A 26,966-nucleotide genomic window follows, 5' to 3' on the forward strand; every position below is an offset into this window, starting at 1 on the left:
GCTGTCCCATCCCTGAAATGTTTCCTCTTTCACTGGGTGATGTCAGAGCTTCAGGAGCAGCAGCAAAAATACCTTCTGTATTGTGTCAACTCTGCAGGCTTAAAAAAAACACTTTTGGATTTCAGTTAATGCTTCTACTATTTTTTTCTTTAAAGTCACCCTAGCCAGTGCCGTTTCCTCATAAGGACAGAGAATCAAGTGTGAACTCCAAACCGCCCACAGCTTCAACGTAACTGCCTCACAGCGCAAATGCAGACACCAAACTAACGGATCTAGTGTCAAAGCTTTTCTGCCGCGAGAGAAAGCATTTTAAGAAGACTTTTCCCACCTCCCTAATATCCTCCCAAGGGTTTTTAGTACAGGCCATCCAGACCCTCACCAAAAGCCTTCGCCAAGGGCTTTAGAGAGCGTATCAATTCTAGATCGCGCGTGTTAAGTAAACCTAGGCGGCTAAGGGCAAGCGCGGCGTGAGCTCCGCAGACTCGCCCGCGCCCGGTGTCGCGCCGCCTCCCGCCCAGCTGAGGCCCAGACCCGCGCCCGCCCCAGGGCCCTCTCCGCCCCCCGGAATCCTAAGAGCCGCAGGGCCCGGCCTGACGGGCCGGAGGCTGAGCTGCCGGGCCGCAGCGCAGGAGCGCCCACCTCTGAGGCCAAAATCAGGTTAAAATGGCGGCTCACTCCCAGGCCCGGCAGGGCCCGCTCGCTCGCCGCGCCCCGGCCCCCGACCCACCGGCCGCCGCGCCCGTCTTACCATAGTGCCGGGCTGTGGCTGCGGCGGCGGCTGGGGCTCCTGCTCGGTGGCACTGGGAGGAGAAGGAGGGGCGGGCCGGCGACGGCGAGTGCGGGGCACGCCGGGAGCTGCAGCCCAAGAGGCGGCGGCGGCGGCGGCTCGGGGGGCTGCAGGCTGCGGGCGGGCGGTCACGTGGGCACGCCCAGGGGCCGGCCCTTCCGCCTCCCGGCCCCGCCCGCGTCCTCGACCTGACCCCGGCGCGCGCGCCCAGCAGGCCGGCTGCACTTCGCGGCGGTGGCCGGAGCTCAGGAGCCGGGCGGAGCCGCCGCCAGCCCCCCGGCACCGCTCGTCCGCCCGCCCGCCCGCCGGGGAAGGCGCTCGGCTCGTCGCGGGGCGTCTCCCCGCTGCCTCCGCGTGTGCGCAGCTCCCGGCGTCGGGTGCGTGCGAGGGGAACGTCGCACCGAGGTGTCTTTTATTCACCCGTGGTTTCCATCGAAAGGGGCAGGATTCCAACCTTGTGAGTCATTTTGGAAAGCCCCCCAGGAGAGACCGAGTGAATTGTCAGATCCCCTTCCTTCAGTGAAATAAGAGAAACGCTCTAGGGGGTTTCCCGGTTGATTGAATCGCTCCGGGAAAAAACAAAATGATAAACATGTGGAAAGTCGCTTTCCAAAGTCTGTGGATGAAATAGTAATAGGTGGAAAAATTGGTAGTAACGTCCCTTGGTAATATCTTTTTATATATCAGACCTCATAGGAAGTGGATTGTACGCTCTGCTAGTTGTCTTTTGTTCACGACGCCTCAGCTGACGGGCGACGTCAAGTGGACTCAGAAGCAGAGATTCCTCCCTTTCCTTGGCAATCACCTCTTCTAGCAAAGCTTGTGTAACTGAGCCAAGGCGCTTCTCTAGCCTTTTTAATACTTAACAAGTATGCCATTTATCACAGAAAAAAATGTCACTTTATACTTTGAGGAAAATTTTCGTAAATATTTAAATTAACTCTTTGTAAGTTTATAATGAAAATGTTATTAATGAAACACTTTAAGTATTTAATTTGGGCTGATTTATGCTACCTTTCTCCTCAACATTTACAATTTCTACTTTCTTCATTTGTAAAATTGGTAAAATGAATTTAAAACTCTGATCAATAGTTAAACTTACTTTGTGAAAAAGACCTGCACTAAAAGCTAAAAATTTTATTGCCTAAAAAGGTTGGAAACCAAATAGTAAGTCCAGATAAACCTTGAAGCAAACTAAGCAAGTGCAGTGTACTTTGGGCTGGGAATTGGGAGATTTGGATGTTAATCTTAGCACTGCCCAGTCTCTGTAAACAACAAGGGCTTTTAACCCCTGCAGACCTCAGATGCTTCATATGTGAAACAAGTTCTGATTAAATTATCTTTAAAGTCCTTTCCAACTTTAAAATTCACTTTCCTAGTATATCAGTGTTTCTTAGGAAATAATGTGTATACGTTCTCAGGATTAAGTAAGTTTATGGATGGAAAATAATAATGAGAAAAGGCCCTAGTTTGTACAAAGTGATAAATTCTTGTATCCAAAATTCAGTATGTTTTAAACGGAGCATTTTAGGTATTGCCCATGAAACATCAATCTAGTTTTTATGCCCATTATTGTGTTTATTTTCATAACGGGAAGATTTACTTAGTCTAGAGACAAAAATTGAGAAGAACCTTCCCAATGTCTAAGCATGAATCTGAAGCGAGTAGATAATAATACTTTTAACATATAGTTGGTACATTATAGTTTATGAAACCTTTCACTTTATCTCTTTTGAAATTCCAAGGAAATCATGGAGAATGGCTCTCCAGAGCTCCAAACGTCTGCTGTGTCTGGGTATCAGCAACTCTTCTCTTTCCTGTACTCTTCCTCTCAGGATCTCCCTCTCTTCTCAGCCTTGAAATGTACAGCAAAGAGATTCTGCAGACGCCACAGCCCTCGCAGAAACCAGATCTAGGGACACTTAGGTTAGGTGTCAGAATCTCTCCCACCAAAGCTGGGGATTCCAAAGATGTTAGGCACCCCCAGCTGTGACATCAACCCCTCTCCAGACCTCTCTGTTCCCTTCACCCTCCGTAGGCAGAGTTCATCTCCCATGCTCTAATATTCTTTCCTTTGAAGATATTTTTGTCTTTGCACACATCTCCTTGCCTTGAAATAACTTATTTACTCGTTACCCCACTAGACTGTAAGCTCCTTAAGAACCTGAGTCCTACTCACCTTTGAATTTCTGGAACCTGGCATAGTAGGTGCTCAACACATGATGAAGTAATAAATTTAGGATGCTTTAATGCTAAGAAGAGAACAAAAAGGAAGCACCTGAAGATTGTGACATGTCCTTGTGAGGCTGGCTCTTAGAACCTCAGGGTCGGTAACAACTCCTTCTTTTCATACCTGTTATTTGTAACACCTACCACCGATTACTGGTAAAGGGACAGCATTATTAAGCATTGCTGCATTAATTTTGGACCCTGTGTAGTGGAAGGATCTGAATGTCAAACATCATATATATTAGTTTCCTGTGGTTGCTATAACAAATCACCACAAATTTAGTGGCTTAAAAACAACACAAATTTATTGTCTTAAAATTCTTGAGGCCAGAAGTCAGAAATGATTCCTTATGGGGCTAAAGTCAAGGTTATCAGTGCACTTTATTGCTTTTGGAGGCTGTAGGGGAGAATATATTTTCTTGCTGTTTCTAGCTTCTAGAGGCTGCCATGTTCCTTGGTTTGTGGCTCCCAGACAGCAATTGTACCACTTCTACCTCTGCTTTAGTCATTATATCTCTGACTCTCTCCTGCCTCCCTTTCACTTCTAAGGGTTACTATGATTACTTGGGACCCACTGGATAATTCTAAATCTCCAATCTCAAAATCATTACGTTAATCACGTGCAGTCCTATGTTCTGGGTTCTGGAGTTTAGGACAGGAATATCTTTTGGGGGCCATTATTTTTCCTACCACACCACATCTGTTCAAGCCCAAACAATTGGGCTTGATTTCAAGCCCAAACAATTAGCAGGTGGGACCCTGAACAACCCAGTCCTAGAACATACATCTAAATTATAATTTTCCCTTTGCTGGACATAGGGATGGCAGTGAAAAACCACCATTAGGAACTAAATGAGGGTAACCTCAAAGAGGATACATCTGAATGGAATCTCAGCTCTGGTACAGTAGTGTCATTTACTTAACCCCTCTAAGGTTATTTCCTCATGTGTAAAATGGGATTAAGTTACTTCCTCCCTCCTGGGATTATGGTGAGGATCAAGTGAGATAATGTATGTAGAGCTCCTTTCAGCACAGGAATAGGAACCCTGGGGCTGTTGTTACCACCATTGCAGAGAGAATGAAGGTGAGAGCATTTTACCCTCATAGGCAACAGTCATGAAGCATCCCAAACCTCATTAGTATTGATTTGTAAGACTTAGCTAAAGTTTGTTTACTCAAGAGTCCTAAAAAATTGAACAAGTGTACACTTCCTAATGCATATTGTCCCAAGAAACAATCTAGATGGAGTTTCTGTGGCATGTAAAAGTTTAAAATCATTTTTCAAGTGCTATCTAAAACAATACATTTGGAAGATTATGCAGAAAAATTCTGTTTGAGACCCACTCCTTGTCAAGACATATTACTCTCATCTCCCACAGCCACTTCCTGACAAAGACAAATGTAAGCATGAGACACCACTTCAAAATGTACCTTTCTACCCACATGCCTTCTCTACTCTGACACATCCCTCCTACCCCACGCCCAAGCTAAAAGACTGGTAAGGAGGCAAGTCATGTACTTTTGTAAATTCAAATTTGAACTTAGAACTAGAAAATAAATGTGATGGGCCCTGGCCGGGTAGCTCAGTTGGTTAGAGTGTCCTCCCGAGACACCAAGGTTGTGGTAAGATCCCCTGTCAGGTCACATACAAGAAACAATGAATGCATAAATAAATGGAACAATAAATTTCTTTCTCTCTCCCTCCCCTCTTCTCTTTCTCTCTCTCTCCCCAAAATCAATTTAAAAGAAAAAAGACCTTTCTAATAAAAAAAGAAAAGAAAAGAAACGTAATGGAAGACGTGTGTTGAAGTCTAATCTCTGTGACTCACTCCCTGAGCCACAAAACTCACTTTGGGTCTTACATGTCTCATCTCTATTTCTTTCTAATTTAGGAACATGAACTCACAATAAAGAAATTTAGCAGTCTGTGTCACGTGAAGAGGTAATGAGCTAGAGGATAGCAGCAGTGAAATGTAGGAAATAGTGAAATGCAGTTTAAAACAGTTTCAAATTCTATATTTATAAATGCCAGTTTCAGTTTATTAGCTCACAGACACATTTATCAGGTCCACTATCAGTTACTTGTGATATTAACTCGATCATGATAATAAGTACCTAAATTATACAAACCATATAGAAAAACAGCATCTGAGAAAAGCAACTTGCTAGTAACTTATTTAAGGTGGAAATCCTTTGTTTAGCTTACTTTATTACAAAAGCTGTAAGGTTTTTAAAAATTTTTTTTCCTTTTTATTGATTTCAGAGAGAGGAAGGGGGAGAGAGAGAGACAGAAACATCAGTGATGAGAGAGAGTCATTGATAGGCTGCCTCCTGCATGCCTCCCACTGAGGATTGAGCCCAAAACCTGGGCATGTACCCTGACTGGGAATTGAACCTTGACCTCCTGGTTCTTAGGTCAGCACTCAACCACTGAGCCACACTGGATTGGCAAAAGCTGTGGGTTTTTAATTTTATTTATTTATTTTTGTTTTTGTTTAAAATATTACAGATGTAGCTGTAGGTTTTTAAATCATAGACAGAAATCAAGGAAAATGTAACATGAAAACTATATGTTAACACACATGACTAAGAGAAGGCAAGAGATCAAAAACATTCAAGAATGAGAAGAGTTTATTCATTCCATTCATTCATGTATTACTTTATTTTATTTACTGAGCACCTCTGCTAGGAGCTAGGAATACAAAGATAAAAATAGCACAGGCCCTGCCTTGAAGAAAGCTAGTTCAGTGAAAATATAGCAAGGAAGTCAATATTTGTGGAATAATCCCAATGCATCTTATAAGGGCATATGTACAGAATGCCTTGGGAGCACAAAGGAGGGCCACCAGCTAAGTCTGGAGTGAGTTGGGTCTTAGGGACAAGTGAGGGTTAATTAGGCAAATAGGGAAAGGGCAACCAAGGCAGAGAGAGCAGTGTGAGTAGAGCACAAGGAACCCCAAGTAGTTTGCTGTAACTAGAGTCTCTGTCCTTGGCAGGGAGTCAAGATGGAGTGGTAGGAGGTACCTGCTCTTATGGGCCTTGCATACAATCCTACAGTCAGAATTGTATTCTGTAGGTGATGAGGTAGACAATAGGATTTTTCAAATGTGTATTTTTAATAATAGCTATATTGTGATATTATTCACATACCATAAAACTCACCCTTCTGAAGTGTACCGTTCAATATTTTTTAGTATATTCACAATTGTGTAACCATTACCACTATCTAATTTTAGAACATTTTATCACCCCCCAAAGAAAACCCCATATTCATCAGCAGTAACTCCACATTCCCCTTCCTCTCAACCCTTGGCAACAACTAATCTGTAGATTTTCCTGCTGTGGACATTTTGTATGAATGGAATCATGTAGTATGTAGCCTTTGTGTCTGGCTTCTTTCATTTAGCATAATATTTTCAAGGTTCATCGATATCGCAGTATATGTCAGTACATCATTCTTTTTTTATGGTCAAATAATATTCTGTTGCATGGATATACCACATTTTCTTTATTCATCGGCTGTTAGGCATTCCAGTTGTTTGCACTTTTTGGCTATTGTGAATAATGCTGCCATGAACATTCATGTACAAATTTTTATGTGTACATATATTTTTACTTCTTTGGGGTCTATACCTAGGCATGCAATTACTGGGTCATATGGTAACTTCATGTTTAACATTTTGGAGAGCTGCTAAACTTTTCCAAAGTGGCCACTCCATTTTATAATCTCACAATGTACAGGGTTCCAGTTTCTCTACATCCTTACCAACACTTGTTACTGTTTGTCTTTTTTTTTATTTTGCCTTCCTAGAAAGTGTGAAGTGATATCTCATGTGGTTTTGACTTGCATTTCACTAAATGGCTAATGATGTTGACCATCTTTTCTTGTGCTTATTGACCATTTATATATCTTCTTTGGAGAAATGCCTATTAATATCCTTAGTCTATTTTTTTTCACTGGTTGGTTGTCTTTTTATTAAATTGCAAGAGTTCTTTAACTATTCTGGATATGAGTCCCTTATTAGATATATGATTTGAAAAAAATGTCTCCCATCCTGTGGGTTGTGGGTTGTCTTCCCTTTGAAGCAGAAAACTTTGAAATTTGGATGAAGCCTAATTTATCTTGTTTTTCTTTTGTTGCTTGTGCTTTTGGTGTGATATCTAAGAAACTATTGCCTAATCTATGTTTATAACAATTTGCTCCCATGTTTTTCTCTAAGAGCTCCAACTTTATATTTAGGCCTATGATTTATTTTGAGTTACTTTTTTAGTATGGTGAGGTTGGTATCTGATTTTGTTCTTTTGCATGTGGATATTGTTGTCCTAGCACCATTTGTTGAAAAGATTATTCTTCTCAAATTTGCTTTTTATTTTATTTATTAATATGTTCTTTATTGATTTTAGGGAGAGAGGAAGAGAGAGAGAAAGAAACATCAATTGGCTGCCTCCTGCCTGCTCCCTTGCCTGCTCCCTACTGGGGATCAAGCGTGAAACTCGGGCATGTCTTGACTAGGAATCCAACCGACAATCTCTTGGTGCATGGGACGACACTCAGCCAACTGAGCCACACTGGCCAGGGTCAAATTTGTTTTTTATTTTTAATTTTTAAAAAGTTTTTTTCTCTTTATTTTTGAAAATATTACAGATGTCCCCTTTTTACCCCCATTGATCCCCTCTACCCCGCATCCACCCCAACCCCAGACCTTCTCCAGACCAATGTCTGTGTCCATGGGTTGTGCTTATAAACATGTAAGTTCTTTGATTAATCTCTCTCCATGCACTCCTCCGTCGCCACCTTCCCTCTGAGATCCCTCAGTCTGTTCCATGCTTCTGTGTCTCTGGATCCATTTTGTTTATCAGTTTATTTTGTTTTTTACATTCCACATATAAATGAGATCATGTGGTACTTGTCTTTCTCTGACTGGCTTATTTCACTTAGCATAATATTTTCTAGTTCCCTCCAGGCTGTCTCAGAGGATAAAATATCTTTTTTACAGCTACATAGTATTCCATGGTGTAAATGCCCCACAGCTTTTTTATCCGCTCATCTACTGATGGGCACTTGGGCTGTTTCCAGATCTTAGCTATTGTAAATTGCGCTGCTGTGAACATAGGGGTGCATAAGTTCTTTGTGATTGGTGTTTCGAGTTTCTTAGGATATATTCCTAGAAGTGGGATCACTGGGTCAATTGGCAGTTCTATTTTTAATTTTCTGAGGAAACTCCATACTGCTTTCCATAGTGGCTGCACCAGTCTGCATTCCCACCAACAGTGTACTAGGGTTTCCTTTTCTCCACCTCCTCACCAGCACTTATCGTGCATTGATTTGTTGATGGCAGCCATTCTGACAGGTGTGAAGTGATACCTCATTGTGGTTTTAATTTGCATCTCTCTGATGATTAGTGACTTTGAGCATATTTTCATATGTCTCTTGGACATCTCCATGTCCTCTTTGGAGAAGTGTCTATTTAGGTCCTTTGCCCATTTTTTAATTGGATTGTTTGTCTTCCTTTTGTTAAGTTGTATGAGTTCCTGATATATTTTGGATATTAACCCTCTAGCCGATGTGTCACTGGCAAATATTGTTCTCCCATACAATAGTTTCTTTTGCTGTGCAGAAGCTTTTTATTTTGATGCAGTCCCATTTGTTTATTTTCTCTGTGTTTCTCTTGCCCTAGGAGATGTATCAGCAAACATACTGCTCGGAGAGATGTCTGAGATTTTGCTGCCTACGTTTTCTTTTAGGACTTTTATGGTGTCATGTCTACATTTAAGTCTTTTATCCATTTTGAGTTTACTTTTGTGTATGGTATAAGTTGGTGGTCTAGTTTCATTTTTTTGCATGTACCTGTCAATTTTCCCAACACCATTTATTGAAGAGGCTATATTTATTCTATTGTTTGTTCTTGCCTCCTTTGTCAAATATTAATTGAGCATAATGGTGTGCATCAATTTCTGGGTTCTCTGTTCTGTTCCACTGATCTATATATCTATTCTTGTGCCAGTACCAGGCTGTTTTGATTATAGTGGCTTTGTGGCATAACTTGATATCTGGTATTGTGATCCCTCCAACTTTGTTCTTTTTTCTCAAGATTGCTGTGCCTATTCGGGGTGTTTTTTGGTTCCATATAAATTTTTGAAGTGCTTGTTCTGGATCTGTGAAATATGCTGTTAGTATTTTAATAGGGATTGCATTGAATTTATAGATTGCTTTGGGTAGTACGGACATTTTAGTGATGTTAATTCTTCTAATCCATGAACATGGTATATTTTCCTGTTTGTTTATATCTTCTCTATTCCTTTTTTCAGTGTCCTGTAGTTTTCCGAGTACAGGTCTTTTACATCTTTGGTTAAGTTTATTCCTAGGTATCTTATTATTTTGGTTGCAATGGTAAATGGGATTTTTTGAAGTTTGTCTTTCTGAGAGTTCATTGTAGGTGTATAAAGCCATTGATTTCTGCATGTTAATTTTGTATCCTGCTACCTTGCTGAATTCATTTATTAACTCTAGTAGTTTTTTGGTGGAGTTTTTAGGATTTTCTATGTACAATATCATGTCATCTACAAATAATGACAGTTTTGTTTCCTCCTTTCCAACTTGGATGCCTTTTATGTTTTCTTCTTGTCTGATGGCTGTGGTTAGGACTTCCAGTACTATGTTGAATAAGAGTGGTGAAAGTGGACACCCCTGTCTTGTTCCTGTTCTTAGGGGAAATGGTTTTAGTTTTTGCCCATTGAGTATGATGTTGGCTGTAGGTTTGTCATATATGGCCTTTATTATGTTGAGGTATGATCCCTCTATTCCCACTTTGCTGAAAGTTTTTATCAAAAATTGGTGTTGGGTTTTGTTGAGTGCTTTTTCTGCATCTGTTGATATGATCATGTGATTTTTGTCTTTCAGTTTATTTATGTGATGTATTATGTTTATTGATTTGTGAATATTGTACCAGCCTTGCATCCCTGGAATAAATCCCAGTTGGTCATGATGTATGATCTTTTTAATATATTGCTGGATCTGATTTGCTAACATTTTGTTGAAAATTTTAGCATCTATGTTCATCAGGGATATTGGCCTGTAATTCTCTTTCTTTGTAGTGTCTTTGTCTGGATTTGGAATTAGGCTAATGCTGGCCTCATAAAAATAGTTTGGAAATGTTCCTTCCTCTTGGATTTTTTTGAAATAGTTTGAGAAGGGTAGGTATTAATTCTTCTTTGAATGTTTGGTAAAACTCCCCTGTGAAGCCATCTGGGCCAGGACCTTTGTGTGCTGGGATTCCCTTGATTACTGATTCACTTTCCTCAGCAGTTTTCATTCTATTCAGGTTTTCTCACTCTTCCTGACTGAGTTTTGGAAGATTGTATTTTCCAAATACAATCAAATGCAATTGTGGTCCATTTCATTTAGGTTGTCCAGTTTGGTGCCTTATAGTTGTTCATAGTATTTTCTTACAATCCTTTGTATTTCTGTTGGGTCAGTTGTTATTTCACCTCTTTCATTTCTGATTTTGTTTATTTGGGTCCTCTCTTTTTGTTTCTTGATGAGTCTGGCTAAAGGTTCATCAATCTTGTTTATCTTTTCAATTAACCAGCTCTTGGTTTCATTGATTTTTTGTATATATATATTTTTAGTCTTTGTGTGACTTATTTCCACTCTGATCTTTATTATTTCCTTCCTTCTACTTACTCTTGGCTTTTCTTGTTCTCTTTCTAAGTCTTTAAGTTGTAGGGTTAGAGAGTCTATTAGAAGTTTGTTTTTTTAAAAAAATATATCTTTATTGATTTCAGAGAGAGGAAGGGATAGGGAGAGAGAGAAACATCAATGATGAGAGAGTCATTGATGGGCTGCCTCCTGCACACCCCCAACTGGGGATCAAGCCTGCTACCGGGGCATGTGCCCTGACTGGGAATCGAACCCCGATCACCTGGATCCTAGGTGGATGCTCAACTGCTGAGCCACACCCGGCCAGGCTAGAAGTTTTTGTTTTTTGAGGTAGGCTTGTAGTGCTATGAACTTCCCTCTCAGGACTGTATTCATTGTGTCCCATAGATTTGGAGTTGTTGTGTGTTCATTTTCATTTGTTTCCAGGAAGTTTTTGATTTCTTTCTTGATCTCTTTGATAACCCACTCATTGTTTAAAAACATGCCTTTTAGCCTCCATGTGTTTGAATGTTTTTAGTGTTTTTTGTGTGATTGATTTCTAATTTCCTGCAATTGTGGTCCAAGAAGCTGCTTGATATGATTTCAATCTTATTGAACTTATACAGACTTGTTTTGTGTCCTGACATGTGGTCTATCTTTGAGAATGTCCCATGTGCACTTGAGAAAAATGTATATTCTGCAGCTTTGGGGTTTAATGTTCTATAAATGTCAATTAAATCCATCTGATCTAGTATGTCATTTAGGGTCACTGTTTCCTTGTTGATTTTTTGTCTGGAAGACCTATCCAGTGAAGTCAGTGGGGTGTTAAAGTCCCCTAGTATGACTATATTCCTGTCAATCTCACCCTTAAAGTGCTCTAGAAGGTTTTTGTAATGAATTTAGGTGCTTCTACATTGGGTGCATATGTGTTTATCAGGGTTATATCCTCTTGTTGGATTTATCCTGTTAGTATTCTGTAATGACCTTGTCTCTGGTTATGGTTTTCATTTTGAAGTGTATGTTTTCTAATATGAGTATTCCTACACTAGCTTTTTTTTTCATTTCCATTTGCATGGAAAATTTGTTTTTTCATCCCTTCAGTCTCATCCTCTGTGAATTTTTTGTTCGGAGGTAGGTCTCTTATAGACAGCATATATTTGGGTCATATTTTCTTTTTCTTTTTTTTTTGGGTCAGATTTTCTTATCCATTCAGCCACCCTATATCTTTTACTGGGGCATTTAATCCATTTACATTTAAGGTTATTATTGAAAGATACTTATCTGTTGTAATTTTTATTCTTTATGCCTATGTTTCTCATTTTCTCTATTTCTGCTTCTAATTACAGCAGTTCCTTTTACATATCCTGTAACGCTGGTTTCGTGGTAATAAACTTCTTTAGCCTTTTTTCGTGTGGGAAGCTCTTTATTTCACCATCTATCTTGAATGAGAGTCTTGTTGGATAGAATAGTCTTGGTTTCAGATCCTTGTTTTGCATTACCTTGAATACTTCATGCCATTCCCTCTGGCCTGTAGAGTTTCTGATGAGAAGTCAGCTGACAGTGTTATGGGGCTCCTTTGTAGGTAAAAGATTGCTTTTCTCTAGCTTCCTTTAAGATTCTCTCTCTGTCTTGAATTCTTGGCATTTTAATTATGACGTGTCTGGGTGTGGGCCTCTTTGGATTCTTCTTGCTTGGGACTCTCTGTGGCTACTGAACTTGTGTGACTTTTTCCTTCACCATGTTAGGGAAGTTTTCTGCCATTATTTCATCAAACAGGTTCTCTAACCCTTGCTTATTTTCGACCCCCTCTGGCACTTCTATAATGCGAATATTGTTATGTTTCATGTAGTCCCACAGCTCCCTTAGACTGTCCTCCTGTTTTTTAATTGTTTTTTCTTTTTGGGGTCTCTGATTGAGTGATTTTTTTCTACCCTGACCTCTAATTCACTGATTTGATCCTCTGCTTCCTCTAATCTGCTGTTTATTCCTTCCAATGTATTCTATATTTCTACTATGTCATTCTTAATTTTCTTCATAGTTTCCATATCTTTTTTCATGCTGTTGAACATCTTTACAATCAGTATTCTGAACTGTATATTTGAGAGATTGCTTATCTCCATTTCATTTAGCTCTTTTTCTGGAGACTTCTCTTGTTCTTTCATTTGGGGCTTGTTTTTTGGTCTCCCCATTTTGGCTACCTTTTTGGGTTTGTTTCTGTGTATTAGGTAGATCTGCTAGGACTCTCAGTCTTTTTGGAGGGTCTCTGGTACAGGCCAATGTCAGACGCAGTTTGTGACTGTCCTTGAGTACCCTGTTTAGAGCTATCAACAACCCTAGGCTTGAGGTCTCCTCTGCTGGGACTGGGTTCATTTGGACAGGACCAAGATGCACACCAAAGTCTGCTTTTCCAAGGCCTGGGTCTAGAAGCAGATCAGGCAAAGACTCAAAGCACTCTGAGGTCTGCCTCTGCCTGCAGGCTGATTAATTTGATTCTCTTAATGAGCCTCAGGCTGTAGAAGCTCTACAGGGTGGGGCAGCTGGTTGCTATCAGTCTTTTAACAAGTCTCAGGCTGTAGAAACTCCCTGGGCAGGGTGAGAGGCTTTCCAGCAGGGTGGGACAATAGCTTCCCCTCTCAGGCAAAAGCCAAAAACTGTCTTCCAGAGAAAGATGTTCTCCACAGTCTGAGGTAAAGACTAGGCACAGGAATCCAGATGGACATACCTTGATCTCACTCTCCAGAGCCCAGAACCCCAGACTCTCCCCATGCAGCTCCAGTCCACTCCACTCCCCCTCCACTGGAGCCCAAGGTGAGTGGCTGCACAGGAAACTTTGTGTGTTGGCTCTTTAAGAGGGTGCCTGCATTTCCAGCTGTATCCTTGACAGACAGAAACCCTGCTACTTTTCACAGCCAGATGTTATGTGGGCACCTTTCTCAGTTGTGGTGCTCTTGGCTGGGAAGCCCAGCCTGGGGTTTAGACCTCAGAGTCCTCAGTGGGAATGCTCCACAGCTGAGATATCCCTCCAGACCTTCAGCTGCTCCCTGTGGGAGCCCAGCCAGCTCTCTTGCATTTGCACTTCCTCCCAGTCTCTATGCAGTCTCCAGTTTTTCTCCTTGGTTATGAGGGTGCTCTCCAGCTAGTCTTCAGTTAGTTTTCAGGATGGTTTTTCTATGTTTTAGTTGTAAATCCAGATTGGTCCCAGGAGAGTGTCACTGTAGCTTACAGTCGGTCTACCGCCCGCCATCTTGGATCTCCAAATTTGTTTTTTAAATGCCATTATAGGTATGCCAGCAATCACACTCTAAAATGATGAATTAAACTGATAACAAGAAAGGAATTTCTCTTGTATTTTACAGATGAATTACTTAGGTGTCTGAAAATTAATTTCTTAGTAAATATGTGAATAGAAATTTATTTATTCATTTATTTATTTAAAGTATTGTGTTCCTACTATGTGCCAGGAACTGTGTTAGACACTAGATTTAAGGTGAATTTTCACCAGGAAAGTATACACAGGAGAAATTCCATTAGGATGGTTTATGTTCTCAAACATTTTCTTCTGTACATTGCTGTTGTCATTTTTCCCATTTTCTTTTCTAATTTGATAAAACTAGTTTCAGTAGGATGAGTTTTTTCCCTTGTGAATGTTACAACAAAGATTTGATTTTTTAATTAGTTTCCTGTACATAAAATTTTTTTAAGTTTTCTGTACATTTAAATTTTTTCTGTACATATTCAAATAAAATTTTTTTGGTTAATCCCCACAGGAGGATATTTTTTTCCATTGCTTTTCAGAGAGAGAGTGCAAGGGAGGGAGGGGCAGAGAGAGAGAGAGAGAGAGAGAGAAAGAGAAACACCGATGTGAGAGAGGCACATTGATTGGTTACCTCCTGCATGCACCTCAGGCATGGAGGACTTGCAACCCAGGTATGTGCCCTTGACCAGGGATGGAACCCAGGACCCTTTGGTCTATGGGTTGATGCTCTAACCACTGAGCAAAACTGGCCAGGGCAAAAAAATTTTGATAATGTCCTCTGCCAATATCAATTTTTTTTCTTGTTTCTATCAACTCAAATCTTTTCAAGCATATGGGTTCCGTATTTATAGTCTAGTGAGCTTGTAGTCTAATGAGAAAATAACGGGTCTCTGATATAGATTAGGGGAATTTATTCTCACACTAGTGGTGGATATATTCCCATTGATCACATCTTTGCCAACACTAGTATACGTCTGATTTTTTCCAGTTTGACTGTGTGAACTGGTATTTCACTATGATTTTAATTTGCACTTCCCTGGTTACTAGTGCTATTGACCATCCTTAGCTATGCTAGTTCACGTATTTTATAAAATTTTCTTAGGATCATTTTCCTTTTCCTTATTTGTGGTAGTTCTTTTTATATTCGGTATACCAACCCTTTGTCTGTTATATGCATTGCAAATATCTTCTTCCATTCTCTGGACTATTTGTTAATTTTGTTTATGGTGTCTCTTTTTTAATATGTTTTTTAAAAATTTTTTATTTCAGAGAGAGGAAGGGAGAGGCAGAGAGAGAGAGAGAGATAGAAACATCAATGATGAGAGAGAATCATTGATTGGCCGCCTCCTGCATGTCCCTACTGGGGATCGAGCCTGTGTCCTAGGAGTGTGCCAAAGGAAATATTTGACATTTGTTAAAAGATTTTTAAACCCTTGGTCGCTTTGACCATTGTCCATTTAAAAAAAAAAGTGATAATTGCATTATTTATCTAGTAAAATAATTTTGCTAAAGCCTTTATCTCAGAAAGTTAGATCATTATATTTTACTCTTGGAATTCCTACTTTCAAAGTAACATGTACATTTAGAGAGGAAGAGCTTCTTCCACATTTGATGTGAGGAGTGACAGATGATTTTAGATCTTCTAGGAAAGAATTCAAACAGAGTCTTTGATCTGCTGGTGTTTCTAGCACATGTGAATGCCCACCATACTTTCTCTAATTTTACCAGATGTAGCCAAATTGTTCATAGTGAATCCATCAACTTATAACTTGCTTTAGTTACAGATCTCTTGCTTTCTATTATACAGGATGGATTTCCAGATGTTCTTTTGATTTGTAGTTTGCTCATTTCCCTCCAAGAAATTGTCAAGAGATAGCCTGGACTGGTGGACCCTTTATCTTTCTTTGTCCTAAAAGATAGCATTTTTAGGCTATCCAGTGAGTTAAACAAATACAGTACTTTGCAGACTCTGCCATGGTTAGTTTACACTTTGGAGAGAAAAAAACCCTGAGTTGAAATGGAGAAAGAGTATTAGGAAGAAGAATGTGGTTTGAAAAAAATTTTTTTCTTGCTCAGAATCAAAATGAGACTGTCTAGTCTTACTGAGATCCAGGAGATCTCAGGATGAACTTAAATACCCTGTTGTAATGCAACTCAACATGCTAGCTTTCTTGCTAGTTTCACAGCCATAGTATTTTATTGAGTATCCACTATGTGCCTGGTACTCTATTTGCCCAACTCTTTCTACAGAAAGACTTAACTAACTCATTACTAACCCCTAAGGACAAACAGATAATTCAGCAATAGTTCTTCAAGCAGGTATACACTGTTTTAAGAAGTACATTCTGATTGTCTCTGCTAACCTGTTCTTTTTTTTTTTTTTTTTAATATTTCTTTATTGATTTCAGAGAGAGGAGAGGAGAGGGAGAGAGAGAGATAGAATCATCAATGATGAGAGAGTCATTGATCGAGCCCTCAACCCGGGCATGTGCCCTGGCAGGGAATTGAAGCTTGATCGCCTGGATCCTAGGTCGACGCTCAACCGCTGAGCCATGTCCGGCCGGGCTGCTAATCTGTTCTTACAGTTAAGAATACGTACTTGTGAGGGACTAAGGGAAGAGATATTTTCATCTCTACCAATCCTCAACTTTTAGTAACCATAAAAATAAGAGAACATCAAATATTTGACTATCTCTGTAGCTTCCATTTTGCTCTGAGAAAAATACATTGTTAATGAGTGTATGTCACTTCTATTACCCACTGGCATATTTCTCATCATGTGATCTATAACCTGGCATCAGCATCCGTGAACTTTGAAAGTATAAACTCTTTTGCTGCTATAATGTTGCAGACTGAATCATTCTGAGTCATATTGCTTTTTGAACTCCTCAAATAGGAACTTGCAAGCTTGGGTTAAACAAAGAATAACAGAGATGAGATAGTTGAGTGAAGCTTAATTGAGTCTGAAACAATGAGAGAATGACTATAAGGCATCATTCCATCCATTTATTTATTTATACTGTGATTCCTCCAAAAAAGAGTTTAAAGTTGCTTAAAAGACTCAGGGTTGAGATATTTCTTTTCAATATCTGTATATTTCAATTTTTTAAGGGGCACAGAAATGATGAAACATTAAAGTTTAGCCTTAAGTTTCTTATTGGTCAGAGCAAAAGGGAAAGTCCTTGACTTAGATAGCTCTAATTAGCTAATAAAAAGAAGCATAAAGTTTGTAAGGAGAAACAGTTTTCTCCTGAAACTGAATCCTGAGAGAAATTCATTGAAATGAAAAAACTAAAAATTGGGTACTATCTGCAATGAGTTTTTGCATGTTCTCTTTTCATTTAACCTTTACAAAAGTACAGTGGTGAATATTGTGTCATCTTCATCTTATGATGAGGAAACTGAAGATCACAGCAGTTATGTTGACTAGACAGCTAGTTTTGAACCCTGATATCTCTGAATTAAAAGCCTATACCATGCTGGTCATACCACACTGCCACTCAGTGGACACTCATGTATACTGTTTGTGTAGTTTTGGACGCTGGGTTAATTTTCAATGGGGCTTTTCTGCAATATTCTGCAGCCTGGACTGAAGCATAGTCCATCCAGAATAGTTTTGCATTTGTTTCTGTTAGGCTCAGCAGGTATGACTAGTTTTGAGGTTAGTTTCTGTTAGGTGCAGGAGGTATGACTAGTCCCCAAGGGCTTCTTTTCCTAGAATCTTGAGGTAGAGGCTTATATTGTTGATTTGAGACTTTTCCTCTAATCTAATGGCTGCATTTAGTGCTATAAATTTCCCTCTTGATTCTGCTTTAGCTGTGTCCCAAAATTTTTGATATGTTGTTTTTTCATTTTCAATATACTTTTTTATTTCTCTTGATACTTGTCAGATGTGATTAATTTAAGGACCTCCAATGGGGAGATTATCCTGAATTGTCTGGGTAGGTATAATATAATCACACAGGTCCTTAAAATCTGAGAACCTTTCCTGGCAGTGATCAGAGGAAGATGTGAATATTGAAGAAAGGTGTAGAGAAATGTAACACTGGTAGTTTTGAAGGTGGAATAAGGGGGCCCATGAGCCAAGGAATGTGGGTGGCCTCTGGAAGCTGGAAAGATCATGGAAATGGATTCTTCCCTAAAAAGGAAGAGCCCCTAAATAGGAAAGCAGTGCTCCAGAAACTTTATTTTAGTCCAGTGAGACTCATGTCAAACTTCTAACCTACAACTAATAAATTTGCATTTTCTAAGCTGCTAAGTTTCTGGTAATTTATTACAGCAGCAATAGAAAACTAGTACACTGAAACTTTCTATTTTTTCATTTATTTCAAGTGTGTTTATAATTACTGAAGCATTTATTATTTATTTATTATTTTTTGTTGATATTCACCTGAAGATATTTTTTCCATTGTTTTTCAGAGTGGAAGGAGGGGAAGAGAGAGAGAGACAAAGGTGTGAGGGAGACACATTGACTGGTTGCTTTCTGAACCTACTCGACTGGGGACAGAGAGTTGATCAGCAATCCAGGTACAGGCCCTTGACTGGGGATTGAACCCGAGACCCTTTGGTGCATGGATTGATGCTCTAACCACTGAGCAACACCAGCCAGGGCTTATTTTTCTTTCTTTTTAAAAATTTATTTTTTAAATTTTATTTTTGTTTAAAATATTACAGATGTCCTTTTTTCTCCCCAATGACCAATTCTACCCCATCCCATCCCCCTCCCCAGTCCCTCTCCTCACCATTGTCCATGTCCTTAGGTTGTGCATATATGCATATAAATTCTTTGGTTACTCTCTCCCCCTCCACCCACCCGCCCTCCTCCATCCCTCTGACGTTCGTCAGTCTGATCCATGCTTCCATGTCATTGAATCTATTCTGTTCATCAGTTTATTAAGTTCTTTAGATCCCACATATAAGCGAGATCATATGATGTTTGTCTTTCTTTGCCTGGCTTATTTCACTTTGCATAATTTTCTCCAGGTCCATCCATACTGTCCCAAAGGGTATGAGATCCTTCTTCTTTACAGCTGCATAGTATTCCATGGTGTAAATGTCCCACAGCTTTTTTATACACTCATCTACTGATGGGCACTTGGGCTGTTTCCAGATCTTAGCTATTGTAAACTGCGCTGCTATGAACATAGGGTTGCATATATTCTTTCTGATTAGTGTTTCAGGATTCTTAGGATATATTCCTAGAAGTGGGATCACTGGGTCAAAAGGAAGCTCCATTTTTTATTTTTTGAGGAACTTCCATACTGTTTTCCATTCTTTTTAAACAATAGTTTTACTTATTCAGTTATAATATACACATAAAGTAGTGTCAGAATTGCTAACCCATATTCCTGTGGAAAATATGTTTATGAACTATATTATAGCATTTATATAGTTACTTTTGTCTTTAACTTTGCAGTATCCAGACAAGATACTGTTTTAAAAGTTAGTGTAGTATTCATTACTCTTTGAGTGTGATTGATGTTTTTAAAAAATCATTAAAAAATATTTTAAATTACAATTGAAATACATTATTATATTAGTTTCAGGTGTACACCCCAGTGATCAGACATTACATAACTTACTAAGTGATCATCCCGATAAATCTTGCACCCATCTGACACCATACATGGTTATTAGAATATTATTGACTATATTCCCTTTGCTCTACTTTACATCTCCATAACTGTTCTCTAACAATCAATTTGTACTTCTTAATCCCTTCACCTTTTGCCCCCATCCCTCCAATTCTTCTCCCGTCTAGCAATCATCAAAATGTTCTCTGTATTTATAAGTCTGTTTCCGTTCTGCTTGTCTATTTTTTTTTTTTTTAGATTCAATTGTTGATAGGTATTTATTGCCATTTTATTCTTCATATTTTTGATAGTTTTTTCTTCTTAAAGAATGACCTTTAACATTTCATATAATACTGGTTTGGTGGTGATGAACTCCTTTAGCTTTTTCTTGTCTGGGAAGCACTTTATATGTCCTTTGATTCTAAATGATAGCTTTTCTGGGTTGAGTAATCTTGGTTGTAGGTCCTGGCTTTTCATCACTTTGAATATTTCTTGCCCTTCCGGTTTGCAAAGTTTCTTTTGAGAAGTCAGCTGATAGTATTTTCTCCCCTTTCCCTTTCCCTTTCCTTTTCCCTTTCCCTTTCCCTTTCCCTTTCCCTTTCCCTTTCCCTTTCCCTTTCCCTTTCCCTTTCCCTTTCCCTTTCCCTTTCTTTTCTCTTTTTTTGGACACGAACCACCACTTTATTTGGAAGGGTTATGAAGGGAGAGATGCAGTCAATTGTGAAAGGTCCTGCTTCTCTGATCTTGCCAGCAGGGCTTTTTTTTTTTTTTTTTTTAATTTATCTTTATTGTTGAAAGTATTACAGGTGTCCCATTCCCTCCCCCCCCCATTGACCTCCTCCACCTTTCTCCCACCCCCTCCACAGGCCTTTACCCCATGATTGTGTGTGTCCACGGGTTATGCATATATACATATAACTTCTTTGGTTAATCTCTTCCCACCCCTACCCCCCTTCCCTCTTCCCTCTGAGATAAGACAGTCTGTTGCATGCTTTAATGTCTCTGGGTCTATTTTGTTTGTCAATTTCTTTTGTTATTAGCTTCTTCATAAAGAAGACCCTTCAACATTTCATGTAGTGCTGGTCTGGTGGTGATGAACTCCTTTAGCTTTTTCTTATCTGTGAAGCTCTTTATCTGACCTTCAATTCTAAATGATAGCTTTGCTGGGTAGAGTAATCTTGGTTGTAGGTTCTTGCTTTTCATCACTTTGAATATTTCTTGCCACTCCCTTCTGGCCTGCAAAGTTTCGTTGAGAAATCAGCTGACAGTTGTAAGGGTGCTCCCTTGTAGGTAACTAACTGCTTTTCTCTTGCTGCTTTTAAGATTCTCTCTTTGTCTTTAACTTTTGGTATTTTAATTATGATGTGTCTTGGTGTGGGCCTCTTTGGGTTCCTCTTGTTTGGAACTCTCTGTGCTTCCTGGACTTATAAGTCTATTTCTTTCTTTCTTTTTTTAAAAATATATCTTTATTGACTTCTGAGAGAGGAAAGGAGAAGGAGAGAGAGATAGAAACATCACTGATTTGAGAGTCATTGATCGAGCCCACAACCCGGGCATGTTCCCTGACCGGGAATCGAACCCTGATCTCCTGGATCCTAGGTCGACGCTCAACCGCTGAGCCATGCTCTGCCCGGCTATGTCTATTTCTTTCCCCAGATAGGGGAAGTCTGTCATTATTTTTTCATATAGGTTTTCAATTTCTTGCTCTTTTTCTTTTTTTTAGAAGCCAGGGTTTTAAAAAATTTAATACCTTCTAATCAAATAGTAACAGCAGTAAATAAACACTTTGAAAAACAGGCAGGTATCCCCCTATATCTGGAAGAAAATTAAGTCAAAGTTTTCTACATGGTAGAAGGGAGACAACTGCTGATGTCCATAGCTAGACAATTCAAGGACAACTTGGAAATTTCTAAAGCCATTTCCAAAAAAATCCATGGCAACAGGTTGGGACACAGCTACTTCAAAGGGTAAAATGTCTGTATCTACATGGTTTTATTAACCAGGACTGGGTTGCACCTATATAGCGTGACATTCTTGTCTTTGGCCTTAAAGGAAAAGAGTCTTTTCCATTTGCACCAGTTCGAAATATTTCTGAAGTAAGGCTCCCTTAAAATGGATTACTACAGTACTCATTCACATGAGAGTTCATACATGTAGTAAAAAGACAAATACAGGATTTCGTGGTCACTTTTTTTCGTTGACTTGGTTAATTGCATAAAATGAAAAATAAATACAAGCATATCTGACCAAGAAAAACCTCTAGGTACCTTAGAATGCAAAATATAACGACATGTGCTGGTGAGGGTGTGGAGAAAGGAGAACCCTAGTACACTGCTGGTGGGAATGTGGACTGGTGCAGCCACTATGGAAAACAGTATGGAGGTTCCTCAAAAAATTAGAAATGGAGCTGCCTTTTGACCCAGTGATTCCACTCCTAGGAATGTATCCTAAGAATCCTGAAACATTAATCAGAAAGAATATATGTACCCCGATGTTCATAGCAGCACAGTTTACAATGGCCAAGATCTGAAAACAGCCCAAGTGCCCATAAGTAGATGAATGGATAAAAAAGCTGTGGGACATTTACACCATGGAATATTACGCAGCTGTAAAGAAGAAGAATCTTGTACCCTTTGGGACAGTATGGATGGACCAAGTAATCTTTTAGTCTTGTTGGCAAAGGCAGTCCCCAGATGGCACCAGTGCGTTTGTTAATGGTGAGTCTGCAGAGATGCTGCAGAGGTGGTGCTGATGTGTAGAGTGGTTTGGTCAGATAAAGGTGAACCGTGCCGTTCCAGGGGGCTTCTGGGCCCGACCGCTTATCGTTGCACATCTGAACATAGTAGTCTATCAGATGAACCACACTGTCAAACTGTTTAAGCTTGGACTTGACACATATAATAGAGTCCAATCTGAATTTCCCGTCTTGATATTTGATTCGGAGATTAGTTGGTCCAGCTGATGTTTTAACAGATATTGTTGGTAGGTAGTCTGAATGCAAACTATCTCTAATCAAGAAAGTTCCTTTTGGTGCCTCTTTTAATTTGTCTTTGGCTTCATTAACAGTGATACTTCCCCTGTACCAACCTGTTTGACTGAGCTTCTGCAAGGCCTTCGTCAGATGCGCTGCCTCTGGGGACGACTCCTTCGAGGACCCCGCCATCCCCCACTGGCTCCGCGTCCCTTCCACACCATTCCCGGAGGGCTCAAGGCACCGCAGGGTCATGGGCAAAGGGTGACCGCGGTGAACACAGGTGGCCGCTGGAGCTGGGGTCAGAGAGGGCCAAGCTTCCTTCCTGGAAGTCAGTGGGAACCCCAAAACGCATCCCTGCAGAGTATCCAAAATGGTGGTGGAGGGGGAGGGGGTGTGTAGCTGCTGGTTCTTCCTCCCCAGATACTGGTGGACCCATAGCACACTCCCCCGCAGGCGCAATCACCCACAGTTTGCCTGCCACTAGCCTCCGCCTTAACTCCTCCGGGGCCCCGACTGTGGGCACAGAGGATGCTGAGGCGGTGCACCCAGAGTCCTGGTGCGTACTGTCCGCGGACCCGGCAGCGCCGGTGGCAGCAGGCGAGGATGCTCATGCTTCAAGTGAAGCCCCTTGTTCTTTTTCTTCTCCTTCTGATACCTCATAATGTGAATGTTGGGCTGCTTGAAGTTGTTCCAGAGACTCCTTACACTATCTTCATATTTCTGGATTCTTTTTTCTTTTTTCTTCTCTGATTGGGTGTTTTTTGCTTCCTCATATTTCAAATTGCTGATTTGATTCTCAGCATTCTCTACTCTACTGTTGATTCCTTGTAAATTATTTGTCCTTTCAGTTAGTGTAGCCTTCATTTCTGACTGGTTCTTTATTATGTCATTGATGATCTCACTAGTTTCCTTAATAGTCTTACTAAGATCCTTGAGCATCCTTATAACCACTGTTTTGAACTCTGTATCTAGTAGGTTGTTTGGCTCTATTTTATTTAGTTCTTTTTCTGGAGATTTTTTTTGTTCTTTCATTTGTGACATGTTTCCTTGCCTTCACATTTTGGCTGCTTCCTGGTGTTTGTTTCTATGTATTAGGTAGAACTGTTATGTCTCCTGGAACTTGTAGAGTGGCTTTGTGTAGTAGGTGTCCTGTAGGGTCCAGTGGCTCAGCCTCCCCAGTTACCTGAGCAGGGCCTTCTAGGTGGTTCCTTGTATGTGTCGTGTACACTGTACTGTTATAGTTGAGACTTGGTTGCTATTGGTGTCACTAGGAGGAATTGAGCCCCAGGCCAATTTGCTGTGAGGAACCAGCTGCAACTACTGCTGAAGAGCTGCTGTGCTGGAGACACCCCTATGGAGCAGGATTTACTTCAGTGGAGCTTTGGTGTTCACCTAGTCCGCCCCTTGAGTGTGTCACATGTGGATGTGGTAGGGTTGTAATCTGGTGTGATTGAAGCTGACTACTGGATGCACTGTCTCTGGGGTCTCCCAGGAGGTGCAAAGTCAGCCTCTGCCTGTGCCCTGCCCAGGGCCACCCAGCACGAGCTACACAGTAATCCGTAGATGGCTGCTACTTGTGCTGGGCTTGTAGGTGTCCATGAGTGGCCAAGCTCTGAACCAGTGCAGGGTGCCACTAGTGCCAGGCCTGGGGCCACTTATTGAGAGGTATGGGGCATGCTGAGGCCAGCTGCTGCTTGTTTGAGAGATCTTAGGAAAGTCCCTAAGCATAAGGCTAGAGAGGCCACTTGCATAGAAAAGCCATTGGAAATGGCTTGAATGAGCTTGCAAGCAGGGAAGGGCAGGGTCTCTGGGAATCTCCAGGGCAGGGCGAGAGTTGTGAGTCGTTGATGGAGATTCAGAGCAGGTGTCTGCCTCCCAGCTCTCTTGGGAGAGGGCTCATCAAAGGAGCAACAGCCTCTGCCAGCTCTTCTGTCTGTGAGAATGCTGCCCCTCCAGCTCTTGCTCTGATTCCAGGCAAGTTAGTTCCTCCCTGAATGTACCAAGTTCCTTTAAAGCTGCTGCCCAGCACTTGAGCTCAGATAGAGTGCATCTGAGTAAATTCCTGCTCTGGCCCTTTAAAAGGAGCTACCCGGGACTCCTGCAGCCTCTGTGTCCCTCTGCCACAGTCCCCAAGTCTCTGCCCCTCCTACTGGTTCCATGTGCTTCTTCAGTTCCCTGGTTGTAGGATTTCTGTTCAGCTAGATTTCAGGAGGTTCTGAATAATGGTTCTGTATTTTAGTTGTAATTTTGATGTGGTTGTGGGAGGCGTCGGCTACTGTGGTCAGCTTTGCTGCCATCTTGTTATCCGCCAGCAAGGCTTTTTTTTCCTGACAGTCTTATAGGAGCTCCCTTGTAGGTAACTAATTGCTTTTCTCTTGTTGCTTTCAAGATCCTCTCTTTGTCTTTAACCTTTTTCATTTTAATTATTATGTGTCTTGGTGTAAGCCTCTTTGGGTTCATCTTGTGTGGGACTCTGCCCTTTCTGGACTTGTATGTCTGTTTCCTTCAGCAGGTTAGGGAAGTTTTCTGTCATTATTTTTTCAAATAGGTTTTTAATATTTTTCTCTCTCTCTTTTCTCCTTCTGGCATCCCCATGATGTGAATGTTGGTTGATTTGAAGTTGTCTCAGAATCTCCTTAAACTATCCTCATTGTTTTGAAGTCATTATTGTTTTTGCTGTTCTAATTAGGTATTTTTTGCTTCCTTATCTTTCAATTCACTGAATTGATTCTTAGCTTCATCTGCTCTACTGTTGATTCCCTCTAAATTATTATTCATTTCAGTTATTGTAGTCTTCATTTCTGATGGGTCCTTTAAAAAAAAAAAATTAATTTTCATCCAAGGATATGTTTTTACTGATTTTTAGAGAGAGAAAAGTTTCTGTGAGAGAGAAACATTGATAGCTTGCCTCTTTTATGAGTCCTGACTGAGAATCGAACCTGCAACTATTTGGTGTACAGACAGCTGAACCACCAGCCAGGCTGACTGGTCCTTTTTTATGATGGTGAAATTCTTACTAAGCTCATTGAGCATCCCTATAACCAGTGTTTTGAGTTCTGCATCTAGTAGATTGCTTGTCTCCATTTTGTTTAGTTCTTTTTCTGGAGTTTCGTTCTGTTCTTTCACTTGGGACATGTTTCTTTGTCTCCTCATTTTGGCGGCCTCCCTGTGTTTGTTTTTAATGTGTTAGGTGGAGCTGGTACATCTCCAACGTTTGGTAGAGTGGCCTAATGGAGTAGGTATTCTGTAAGGTCCAGTGGCACAGCCTCTCTGATCACCCAAGCTAGGCACTCAAGGTGCGCCCCATGCCCCATGTGGGCTGTGTACACCCTCAACTTGTAGTTGAGCCTTGATTGCTGTTGGCACGTCAATGGGAGGGATATACCTCAAGGCCAGTCAGCTGCAAGGACTGGCTACAACCACTGACCACTGACCTCTGACTACTGTGGAGGATGAGGTGTGCAGAGGCCTACTCCACAGAGCAGGACTTACTTCAGCAGGGATCTGGTGCCTGCTGAGTCCACCCCTTGAGTGTGTCACTTATGTAGGTGGTTGGGTGTTGATGCTTTAACATAGTCTGAAGTTGTCCACTGGATGCCCTGGCTCTGGGGCCTCCCAGGAGGTGCAGGCCAAGGTCAGCTGCCATCTGTGTTCTGCCTGGGGCCACCCAGCATGAGCTACAAAGACATCTGTAGATGGCTACTACTTGTGCTGGGCTTGGCAGTGACGAGGTGAGGCCAAGCTGTGAACTAAGGACAGATGCTTCCTGTGCCAGGTCTGGAGCCACTTAGGGAGAGGTACAGGGCATGCTGAGGCCAGATGCTGATTGAGAGATATTAGGAAATCTGAAGCATGAGCCAACAGGCCATTCATATGGAAAAGCCACTGGAAACAGCTTGGGTGGGCCTAAAAGTTGGGTGGAGTGGGGCCTCAGGGAATCACCAGGGCAGGGCAAACAGTGTGAACCTGGTTGTGGAGTCTCAGATATGACCCTGGCTTGCTAACTCTATGTGGGGAGGGCTCATCAAAGGAACAATGGCCTCTGCCAGCACTACTATCTGGGAGAAAGCTGCTCCCCAACACCCCGAGCCCTTGCCATTATGCCAGACATTCAGTTCCTCCCCATATATCTCTGGTGCCTTTCAAGCTGCTGACCCAGTGCTGGAGCCTAGAGGGAAGGAGTCTGAGTAAGATTGTGTATGGGCCTTTTTATTTTTAATTTTTTTTTTTAAAAAAATATATCTTTATTGATTTCAGAGAGAGGAAAGGAGAGGGAGAGAGAGAGATAGAAACATCAATGATGAGAAAGTCATTGATCAAGCCCACAACCGGGCATGTGCCCCAACCGGGAATCGAACCCTGATCGCCTGGATCCCAGGTCGATGCTCAACCGCTGAGCCACACCCGGCCGGGCTATTTTTAATTTTTAATTTTATATATCTTTATTGATTTCAGAGAGAGGAAAGGAGAGGGAGAAAAAAACATAAATGATGAGAGAGTCGTCATTG

At 41.0% G+C, this 26,966-nt stretch overlaps 1 protein-coding gene across 1 annotated transcript in view; it reads right to left on the reverse strand.

Moving 5' to 3' along the window:
- BAZ1A (bromodomain adjacent to zinc finger domain 1A) overlaps positions 1 to 26,966 on the reverse strand; it is a 112,458-nt gene that overhangs the window by 4,443 nt on the left and 81,049 nt on the right. The window lies entirely within an intron of this gene.

This window comes from Miniopterus natalensis, chromosome 1 (assembly GCF_054644295.1).
Source record: "Miniopterus natalensis isolate mMinNat1 chromosome 1, mMinNat1.hap1, whole genome shotgun sequence".
NCBI lineage: Eukaryota > Metazoa > Chordata > Mammalia > Chiroptera > Miniopteridae > Miniopterus > Miniopterus natalensis.